The 11718-nt window shown below is 33.0% G+C and overlaps 1 long non-coding RNA gene and 3 other non-coding genes across 4 annotated transcripts; 3 read left to right on the plus strand and 1 right to left on the minus strand.

Moving 5' to 3' along the window:
• Positions 1-257: 257 nt before the first annotated feature.
• On the plus strand, positions 258-330 carry Trnar-ucg. The gene has a single exon. It is a non-coding gene; the product is annotated as a tRNA-Arg (tRNA).
• Positions 331-2344: 2014 nt separating this feature from the next.
• Trnar-ucg lies at positions 2345-2417 on the plus strand. The gene has a single exon. It is a non-coding gene; the product is annotated as a tRNA-Arg (tRNA).
• A 3276-nt stretch (positions 2418-5693) lies between these two features.
• On the plus strand, positions 5694-5766 carry Trnar-ucg. Its single transcript has one exon. It is a non-coding gene; the product is annotated as a tRNA-Arg (tRNA).
• A 4721-nt stretch (positions 5767-10487) lies between these two features.
• LOC125060744 lies at positions 10488-11346 on the minus strand. Its single transcript, XR_007118915.1, has 2 exons — positions 11295-11346; positions 10488-11033 (listed from the first exon to the last, which is right to left on the minus strand). It is a non-coding gene; the product is annotated as an uncharacterized LOC125060744 (long non-coding RNA).
• Between the last annotated feature and the right edge of the window lie 372 nt (positions 11347-11718).

Raw genomic sequence — 11718 nt, forward strand, 5'->3', positions numbered from 1 at the left:
ATAAATATTCGAAACGTCGGTAAAAAAATCCTGATTGAATAACACAAAGGAACAATATTTTTGTTACCAGGACAATAGGAAGTTGTAGGGTGTGATAATGTACTATCATTGATGTTCTGCGGTACTTGCGCATAGCAAGGTCGCTGCTAGGCGAATGACCTCGTCGACATCCATGACGTCATGCATTACGTCACATCGTGAATCGGAGGCTTCTAGCTAGTGAAAATACCATGTCCTTTTTCATCTGTATGCTCATCGACCGTGTGGCCTAATGGATAAGGCGTCGGACTTCGGATCCGAAGATTGCAGGTTCGAGTCCTGTCACGGTCGCTAGATAACTTATTTTGTTATAATATAAAAATTATTGTATGAAGAGTTAATAAGATTTCAGGAACTTTTGCGTAAAAAATTATAGAAACTTCGTAAATTTGTTTCTTGGCGATATATCGTTTCTTTCGGTTTATGGTTTTAGGGCCTAACAAATTAAATGTATCATGTGTCAGCAAGTCAACATATTTCGTTATTTATGGTCGTTATTCGATAGTCTCTATGGTCACTTCATAGTGCGTGCAAATCTTAATATATTAAACAAAGTCCACTTATAACTCAAGTACGGCTGCAGTGATTTTCATGGATTTCAATTAGTTGTATTTGTCTCCGTCCCAGAATTAAATAATAATAGCAGATAACTATAAAAAACATTGAAAAAATTGACGAAAAAAAGAAAGAGATCCAATACAAAATGTTTATGGGTTTTTGTCCAACATTTAATGTTCTTTCCGTCGATATCTTAATCTCCCCTTCAATTAAAGAATGAATTTAAATAAAGGCTTTGAATCCACAAGATATATCAACAATATTCGGATAATGGCGTATTTTAGATTTTAAAATCAGTAATGACAAAGCGTTGACATATATATTGTTTGTCAAATATTCATGAATGCGTTCAGAAATTTAGTCTGTGTAAGGAAGGAAGAATAGAGCAGTGTTGGCCTAGTGGCTTCAGCGTGCGACTCTCATCCCTGAGGTCGTAGGTTCGGTCCCCGGCTGTGCACCAATGGAATTTCTTTCTATGTGCGCATTAAACATTCGCTCGAACGGTGAAGGAAAACATCGTGGGGAAACCGGCTTGCCTTAGACCCAAAAAGTCAACGGCGTGCGTCAGGCACAGGAGGCTGATCACCTACTTGCCTATTAGATTAACAAATGATCATGAAACAGTTACAGAAATCTGAGGTCCAGACCTGGTTGTAGCGCCACTGATTATTATTATTATTAAGGAAGGAAGAATAAGGAAAATATATTAAGCTATTTAAGTATATACATATACAACAAATAAACGCACATTTTAACGTTGAGTATGGCAATTCGGTGATGGTAGTAAACTTAATATTTATTTTGTATTACTTTCATAAGGTCATGATTTTGTTTATCTAATCTGTAATGCAACACGACATTCACTGTAAGGCGGTACGAAGTCCGCCGGGTCACTTAGTCAAAAATATAAACGAGTAATGTTTTAAATAAAAATTAGTATTATTATTTGAAAGATTTACCCTCATAATTCCATAGCTCACCACTACAAGAATTTCGATTAAAGTGTAAATAAAGAGACACTATAATATGTTTTGATTTGTTATTGAAAATTAAATAATTATAGTTAATTTTTCTTAATAAGGCATGGCTAGCTAACATGGTTATTAAATATGTTGTCAAATCTTGAATCAGTTGGAGGAAAACACATAAGATTTATTTCACTAATTATGAGTTAAAAAAACGATGAGGTGACATAATTTTAGACTGCTTGTTGAAGAAAACTAGTATTTAATTATAATACCTTCTATAAATTTTAATTATTTAATAAAGGACTATGTTATTTATTTATTTATCTACATAACACTTTTATATTATCTATAATATGTGAATAAAAATTATATTATTTAATCATGCTTCATACGTATAATTTGTATTTACAATTTTCCCTGTGGCTGTGTACCTTTAACGCATTCCTAATTTCCTTCATTCAGCAGCATTTCCTCGCTGTATTGCGATACTAATTCGTTGAGCCAGAAAAGCACCAGCTCTGGGCTCACCGGTACTATCTACCAGGCGCCAACATAAATCTTTAATAAGCACTTAAACCCCATGGCCCAAGAGTCTCTACTCCAAAGTGAACAAAATCGAAGTTGGAGGAAATACTCTTATATTTGTGCCGTTTATTATTTTCGCCTGTAGAAAAAAAATATGACATCACGCCTTTTCAATGCATTTTTGTTTTTTTTTATTTTTAGGGTACTATTGTAATATCCTTGTCCGATATTAACAATTCGAAGAGGGTAATATCGACCGTGTGGCCTAATGGATAAGGCGTCGGACTTCGGATCCGAAGATTGCAGGTTCGAGTCCTGTCACGGTCGTAGCAATAGTTTTTATAAATGACGAAATCTACCGCAGACAAAAAGTACGTAAGTTTTTGATTACATATAAGTTTATTTAAGCATTTTTTTCACAATTTCACTCAAGTTAAAAAACACCATAAGGCTAAAATTTATTTCGGCTTTAAAACTAAATGTTTTTTTTTATAAGACTTATTACCACTTATAAGACGTATACGGTTTTTTTTACAAGTAAGATATTATTTAATGTTCTCACAAACTTTAAATTTTACATAATTTAGTGCTATTAAACTCACTACTAATTAGAATAACTATCACAATTATTGCTTTTCGTAAATTTTAACATTCTTCACTCTCCTTATTGCCTGGTACGTATTGTTTTAATTTTCATTGTATTCAGCACATCGGAGGAGTTTAGTTGTTTAATTTCATTTTATAATTTATAATAAATACCTACTTTATATATATACAGGGTGGCCAAAAAGTCGTGGATCAAACGCAAATAGGGGATAGATGAGGTCATCAGCGGCAAAAAATTGTTCTACGGGAGGTCTCTAAGGTCAACCCCTGCAGAGTTATGAATTATTTTGGTATTTATATGAAAATTGACTTTTTTTTACTAATTCTTCTTAAAATTCGAAAATATCTACACCTGTATCTTTCTCATAATATCCACTAGATTGGTACTGATGAGTTCTTGCATTAGACATACTATTTATAGTTGGTTATTGAGTGTATTGAAGATAATATTAGGTTATACGATGTAACATTTTTTCAAATCATAACTTTTTGTTTAATTCGGACCCCACTGTGAAAAAAAATTACTCTACCGAAAAGTGACCCTGTATTACAAATTTTGGCGCATTTAATATGGATTCTGAAAAGGTATTACACATGGCCATGAGTCGCTCTAATATCTTTCTAGGACGAAAAAACAACAACGATTCGGACTTATGATAGATTATTTACCTACCTGTGACCAGTACTGTGTGAATCGGACTAGATTCAAAAAATTGGAGGGTTACGTAGGAATTTGATTAGACGGTGCAGATTAAGTATTATGGTCAGAGTCAGGAATTTTGAGCATATTTTATTGTAAAATATCTTGTTTCCTACAAACAACCATTGAGAAATAATTGTTTTAATACAATTATTATTTCACAATCGTTGTTTGTAATTCTTCCTAGAAAGATATAAGAGCGACTCATGGCCACGTGTAATACCTTTTCAGAATCCCTATTAAATGCGCCAAAACTTGTAATATAGGGTCACTTTTCGGTGGAGTAATTTTTTTTCACAGTGGGGTCCAAAGTAAAGAAAAATTTATGATTTGCAAAAATGTTATATCGTATCACTTAATATTATCTTGAATACACTCAATAAACCACTATAAACAGTATGTCTAACGCAAGAACTCATCAGTACCAATCTAGTGGATATTATGAGAAAGATACAGGATGTAGATATTTTCGAATTTTAAGAAGAATTAGTAAAAAAAAGTCAATTTTCATATAAATACCAAAATAATTCATAACTCTGCAGGGGTTGACCTTAGAGACCTCCCGTAGAACAATTTTTTGCCGCTGATGACCTCATCTATCCCCTATTTGCGTTTGATCCACGACTTTTTGGCCACCCTGTATATGGCTGCTTCTGGAAATCTGGCTATGCTTTTTGAGTTTCATCTACATCGTCGTGATCGAATACAAATTCCACCAATTATCTATCTGTCCTGATTTCACAGTGGGGTCCAACCCCACTGTGAAAAAAAATTACTCCACCGAAAAGTGACCCTATACTACAAGTTTTGGCGCATTTAATAGTGATTCTGAAAAGGTATTACACGTGGCCATGAGTCGCTCTAATATCTTTCTATCCTGTAATACAGGGTCACTTTTCGGTAGAGTAATTTTTTTTCACAGTGGGGTCCGAAATAAACAAAAAGTTATGATTTGAAAAAATGTTACATCGTATAACTTAATATTATCTTCAATACACTCAATAAACAACTATAAATAGTATGTCTAATGCAAGAACTCATCAGTACCAATCTAGTGGATATTATGAAAAAGATACAGGATTTAGATTTTTTCGAATTTCAGTAACAATTAGTAAAAAAAGTCAATTTTCATATAAAAACCAAAATAAATCATAACTCTGCAGGGGTTGACCTTAGAGACCTCCCGTGGAACAATTTTTTGCCGCTAATGACCTCATCTATCCCCTATTTGCGTTTGATCCACGACTTTTTGGCCACCCTGTATACATATAACGTATGAGGAAAATTTGAATATGCCATAGAGCATCAGAACCTTTTTCGTCTATAGAATTTTCGCGCGTTCTAGGAAAAGAAGAATAATGGCGTTTCTTGGATTATACAACCTTCATGGTACAACCCTGTATCGTTGTTGCATTGTTTTCTATAAGCAATCATATAATATACTCTTTTTGCAGAAAAAATAGCAGAATAGTTTTGTCGAACGCAATTGAAATATTACGATGAGATTAGATAAAATATATTGTTTGATAATTTCTCTTGTTTCTTGTCTGGTAAGAATATAATTAAATAATCCTTCATTTCTTTAAATAGAGTTTTTTATACAGTATTTTTACACTATAAAAACTAATCAGCTTGTCTATCGACAAAGACCTCCTCCAGGTGTCGCCATTTTGATCTGTCCCACGCTATTCCAATCCTTCTTATATCGTCCTCCCAACGCCTCACCTGTTTTCCCTTGCTTCTCTTTCCATCCCTAGGATAGGATACCGTTAACTTCTTTATCTATTTTTCTCTTTCTTCTCTAACCATGTGTCCCACCCTTTGGCATTACAGTCTTTGACATGTCATTTTTGCAGCCTTGATTCGAGTTTTGCTTTTTATTGTGTTAAATTGATTAATTAAAAAGGCAATATACTATTCCTTTTATTTTTGTACGTTAGCACCACTAAGGAAAGAGCAATTTATCATCGCTTAGAACATTTTCGTAGACAGCTACTGCAAAAAAATCCAAAAAGAAATAAATCGCCACTCTTCCAAATTTATTTTTTATTTTTTTGTAGGCTACTTATCGGACCACCCTCGTAAGTGTTTCGGTATATTAAGCCGTCAAATAAATCGTTTTCAACAGGAGAGTATTAACTTAAATATATCCAATGAATCCAACTCAGATAGTTATCATAGGATTTAAGAAATAACAATATTTGGAAGACTGAACGTAAAAAAATATTTTTATTTCGTATCAAGAATTCCACAAAAGATAAGGGTTAGAAATTCACAATTTCACAACCCTAATATATGACCGTGTGGCCTAATGGATAAGGCGTCGGACTTCGGATCCGAAGATTGCAGGTTCGAGTCCTGTCACGGTCGCATTGTACACTTTTGTGACGCTAATTAATTGTCATAATACCATTTTATATTTTAATACTTAATGATTTAGTTTATCTACTCATTTAACAAAACAAAAAAGACAACGATTGTTACAAATTCGGTTACACGGGTGGCACGTATTCCTTTGTATATATTTAACCAATATAACATTTACATACAAATACCTGAATGGCATTTTTGCTAGTAACCATCTCACAAGTCATCTACGACTTGGAATAATGTGGTTCCAAATCACAATATTGAGGAACGCCATCGCAAGCTATGTTTAGGAAGTACTTTTACTAGTATAAATATGTGTATAAAACAAGAAAAATCTAATATTGTTATGATATTATTTCACTAATTAGTACTGTCGTAGATACCTTACAGTATTTTTTAGTCATACAAAATAAGCTTTACGCTTTGAGCCACATACAGGACCCTTAACACGAACTTAAATAGCTTCGGCCAGTATTCGTATAATTATAATAAATAATCTTATTATTGTTTACTAAAATGGCATGCAAAAACTGTATAAATAGATTACATAATAATAAGAAATAATCAAACAAGTTGGCAATATAATACAAAAACGTCAAAATGTCAAAGAGTCAAGGAACTTTTAAATTGTAACTCGAACAAATCGATTTTAAATACACTTTGTTTAATTTACTCGAACCACCTTCTTTCCTTCAATTTGTACCTTGCTTTGTTCAACTTTTCTATAAAAGTATTTAGAGTAGTTTTATTTGATATTACGTATAAGTTTATAAGAATAATAACAATACTTTAAGAAATTACTGTATTATTGCGCAAACATGCCCGTGTTCAGTGGGCAAGGGGTTCCCCTAATCCGGTATTATACCACTATCCATTATGAGGATAATCGAATTTTAACTTATGACGTCAAGGTTGATACGTGAACTGATTATTTATGAAATACGTAAGTACCAAAAACAAGATTATTATTAAAGTGCTGCTTGCAGTTTGTCGAGACAAATATTACAACAATTATATAATAAGCTAATAAAAAAATATAATAATAAGCTTACACGGTAAGAGTTGGAACAGGTTATACGGTTTAACTTATAATAAGAGTACCAATACTATTTATTTTGTACTATTAAAATAATCGCATCATTAACTAATTTTTTAAGATGATGATTTATAGAATAGGAGGCAAACGTGCCCAAATAGGGAAGTCATCTCAGCACATGGACACCCATTTTAAAGGGTTGCCGGCGTTTGAAGGAGGAGTATACTTTTTCTTTAAACAATTGCAGGTCGTATCTCCCACAAATTCCACAGCTCGCTAGTTCGCAAAAGTCCAGACAGAAGGGATGAACCCAAGCCACTCTTCAGAACACACTCCATAGACCATAGTAAACTTTGTAGAATACGTATAGAGACGAAATGTCTCTACGTAGAGTTAGAGAATCAAACCGGATCAATAATCGTTGGAGATTGAATTCGACAATCCCTTCGCTAAAATTCAGCGAATTTGACCAAATGGTCAAAAGGAAGAAGCTGGTATTAGGGAGCATAATAATAATAATAGGTGTTTGCATGATTTTCTTTGATCCGCAATCTCTTAATTCAACCTACTTTACTACTCAACATATCGCCAACCTTGCTTGCTACAAACATCACATCTAAAGTAGTAAATTTATTATTACCTACATAACAAAATCGGAAAACAATTAATTAAAAAGCCATTGAACTTGTATGTTTGTTTACTTTTATGTACTTGTAAAGCCGATGACACTTTAATGAGTTCCGCGGCAGTCGAGTAAAAAAAATAATCCCTTTTTCAAATATTGTGGTGAAATAACCTGGCTTTAAACCAAAACATCGCTACTAGGATCACATAAAATAAAAGATATTGTAAAAGCTTGTTTGTCGCTTCCATTGTTATTACTGGAGTGTCACTTTATGCTGAGCCCGCATGCAACCGATTCAATTGTTTGACAAATTGTTTATAAAACAGAAATATAAACCAAAACATAATACCAGGATAGCAAAGGGTTTATAGAGTTGGAAATAAAGTTCTGTTTGTATTACTGGATAGGACACTAGATTTTCTGTTAGTAGATGTCAAATTTTGTTGCATGTATGCCAACATTCGTAAAAGTTTAATTACTTTATTTATAAGCGATATAAACTCTAACAGATGCAGATTTGATGTTTTGCGCTTTTTAAATATGAAAAAGACATTTACGTGAAATTATATTTAACCCAAGGTACGAAATGGATATGCGTAATTGGTATATTGTATATACATATCTAGCAACAGAGTCTAAACTAACAGGGGCCAGAAACTTGAACTGTCGATAATTAATTAATTTTGCATTAAAAAAGATTTTTTGATTCTATACAAAATAGTGTTTTTTTTTTAATTTAACATATTTTTTTTAATGTTTATAAGCGTTATAGCGACCTTTTAACAATAAAAGAAAGTATGGTAGGTACATCACATTATTGTTATTCGTGACCTACTGGCCGAATGACTAATCGCATGAATTAAATTATATAGATATTTGCATTAGTCTTAGAGATTTCTATTCTTGGAAAGAACTCTCGCTTATCTATGATAAATAGTAATTCATATTTACCACCTACAGCCTGTATAAACATTCAGTATACGAAATAAAAGCACTAAGATTTATTCTAATGAAATGATTAGGTTTTCATACACAGAAATGGAATTTACTACGTTGATACATTTTATTATCGTCTATATCGGAAAATTATACAAAACCTTTTTAATCAAAAACGGATATCCCGATGGATTTATTACAGATAATATTTATAAGATTAGGCCATAGATAGAGCTCTTTGTGTTGACCATTCTTTTTTAAATTACATAATACATAAAATTCATAAAATGGCCATTCTTTTTTAAAAATAAAATACAAAGTTAATAAACCTTTGTTACTAGTTTCATTACGTTCACAATATGTCATTAGCAATTATGTTGGAATTCGGTGATAAAGGCAATGTCAATGCACTTCACAACTTCCAACAATTGAACCAAACTGTTAGTCAATTCAATGGATCAATGGTCGCTCTGAAAATAGTAATCCAGAGATTGGTAGACAGAAAAATAAATTTTAATTAAAATATTTTTGTATGTTGCGTTATAAAATAATTGGGTGAATAGAATCATCTATCACACTGACCGTCCACAAGCTAACTTCTACTCCTCTTAAGGAAGATTCCATTTTGTTCAGTGGGAACGTAATGGAGCGTTCAGATATTACGTAACGAATTTTGGGGGGGGGGGGTCCTTTTGTAAAACGTTACGATTACGATACGTCTACGACGACTACGAATACGACGGATATCGACTTTCAGTACTTTACACCACATAATGGTAACTTTTAGGTATAAAGAGTCACTAGGTGGTCACTAAACGATTTACTATACTTAGGTACAGAAAAACGTTACGGCGCGTTACATGGCGGGGGAGGGGGGGGGGGGAACTTGAACGCTCCCTAATTCGTAAATCGTAATTTTTATTCCTCAAAACGGTATTAAAAATATCGTGAAATGCAATTTATTTTAAAATTCAATCAGTGTTATTAGCAAGAGGAGGTCACACTTGTTACATTTGTAACTTAATTTAATTAAAATAAGTAAAAAATCTTCTTGTCTTTATTGCCGACCACTTCTTATTGTTTGACCGTGTACATCGGTTTTAAAGAAATCATCAAAAATTATTAAATAAATTCTGGAATTTACGTCACGTATTAATTTATACGATTGTACGTATACGACTATATATAGACTACGACAGACCATTACATTTCATTTAATTAACTAAAATCGACTTGAAATCGTAAATTTCCTTAGATTTATTTACCATACTAACGAAAAAGTACTTGATGGTATTATTTAAACATACGTATTTATTACGTAGGGGCAAACGCAATAGTAGTTTGCAAGCACACTAAAAGCACACAAGCAGTAATAAATAAACCAAGAAACCCAAATAGAATACGTAACAAAGTGATGAGATTTTTTTTACTAAAATAGAAAAAGCAATAGTAGTTTGCAAGCACACAAGCAGTAATAAATAAACCAAGTAACCTAAATATTCATCTAATTTTAGTTGTGTGGGGGTATGTCAGTCAAACTAAGCCTACTTTTAATAGCTACCCCGTTTCCTAAATAGCTAACTGTGTGGACGTATCTGTCACATAATAACTCAGTGGGTTACCAAAATGTGCTTCAAGATACACGTGATTACTTATATAAAATTAGGTATGGGTTTAACATTAAGATTATTTTCGATACTTGATTAATATAATTTAAAAAGTAATTCAAAGTAATTGATTTCGATTTAATATATAACTATTGAGCTATAGTTAACTCATACAGAGAGGTTAATTATCTTTAATCACAGATTAATCATTATTACATATATTGCTTACGAATAAATTATTAAAACTTTTTTATAGTAGGGGAGACCGGGTACAAAAGTAACACTTTGTACTTCACACTTGATTTGTGGCTAGGTTTTAATATTGTCATTAAATTAATATAACCATATATAAATTCAGTTTATGTTCTTTACACTAGCAGCTCGATTTATTTTACTATGGTGTGTTTTATATGAATAACAGAGAGATAAAAAAAAAACGTCAGTTGTTACTTTCGACCACGTAGGCAGGTCGAAAGTAACAAGAAGAAGAGGTTGGTAATTAATACAATATTATATGTTTAATCAAAAAGTATTTATGTAAAAAGTAAAAGTTCTGCATTCTGCATCCATCCACTAGCATTGCCAGATCCGGCACAACCAACAGGAAGTATCATGTGGTCTTGGAATTGTTTCAATGGGAATACGAAAAAAGGAGGTATGTGTCCTCCTTGAGCATTAATCGCAACAACAACAGTTACTAATCTTCCACGTTCTGCTGAGGTTACTGCACCTACTTGTTTAGTTCCTTTTTGAGCAACAATCTTGCTAAGTTTTTGGACAGTGGACCCCTGTCTCATCCATATTCCAGATATCTTTTGGCTCAAATTTGTACCTATCCATTACCTCAGCAAGATTATCAAAAAATTTGCTCACATTATGTTCGTTGAAACTCTGAGATCTCAAAGAGAGGCTCGGGTGCCGTTTTAAAAAACCCGTCAACCATTCATTACCAGCCATTTGACTATCGTGCCACCTTTCAGAAAAAAATTTATCCGCCGCTTTTCTATACACTTATGTGTCGGTAGTTCCTCGTGTAGTTGTTCTTATGCGTTGTCGCGGCATTCTGTTGGAGTAAAGGTAATTAAATCATTACGGGGACAAAAGTAGCATGTTACTTGTGTACCCATAGGACTATGTTACTTTTGTACCCTTCCTCATTTTTGTTGAAACATGAAATATAACCTAAAAACGGAACGTGCTAAACTAAAACAAATTTAAACATTGTACAATCAATCTAATCAAAAATAGATATGCAAACATTCAGATTACTACCATCCTTTTACGACTATGTAAACATTAAATAACAAAATATCGAAAAACTTACTTTTGGTTTGTAAAACCACGTAGTATCCTCTCACACAACATAACAGTGCTTTAAGTATGTGGCGACTAACTACAAGTGAGGGGGGCGCTCTCAGCTATCGCCTGACGGCGGCGAAGCTGTGTTCGACCATTGGATGAATCTAGAGAGCATTTGTTACTTTCGACCCGCCGTTACTTTTGTACCCGGTCTCCCCTACAAAGATCGCCTGATTTAAAATGATACCGACACCCACGGGCACTAACGAGAGGCCATTGCGTTGCCGGCCTTTTATATAAAAATAAAAAATAATAATTATATGTGTTTATGAGACTCCCATATCCTACAAAACAGTACTTATACTCCTTACTATAATTTGCTAATAAGTTTATTGTAGGCGCAATTTTATCTGTCCTAGAATTTCCACCCTTTTTGAGGACTTGACTTG

The sequence above is a fragment of the Pieris napi genome, chromosome 2 (genome assembly GCF_905475465.1).
Source record: "Pieris napi chromosome 2, ilPieNapi1.2, whole genome shotgun sequence".
Taxonomy (NCBI): Eukaryota; Metazoa; Arthropoda; class Insecta; order Lepidoptera; family Pieridae; genus Pieris; species Pieris napi.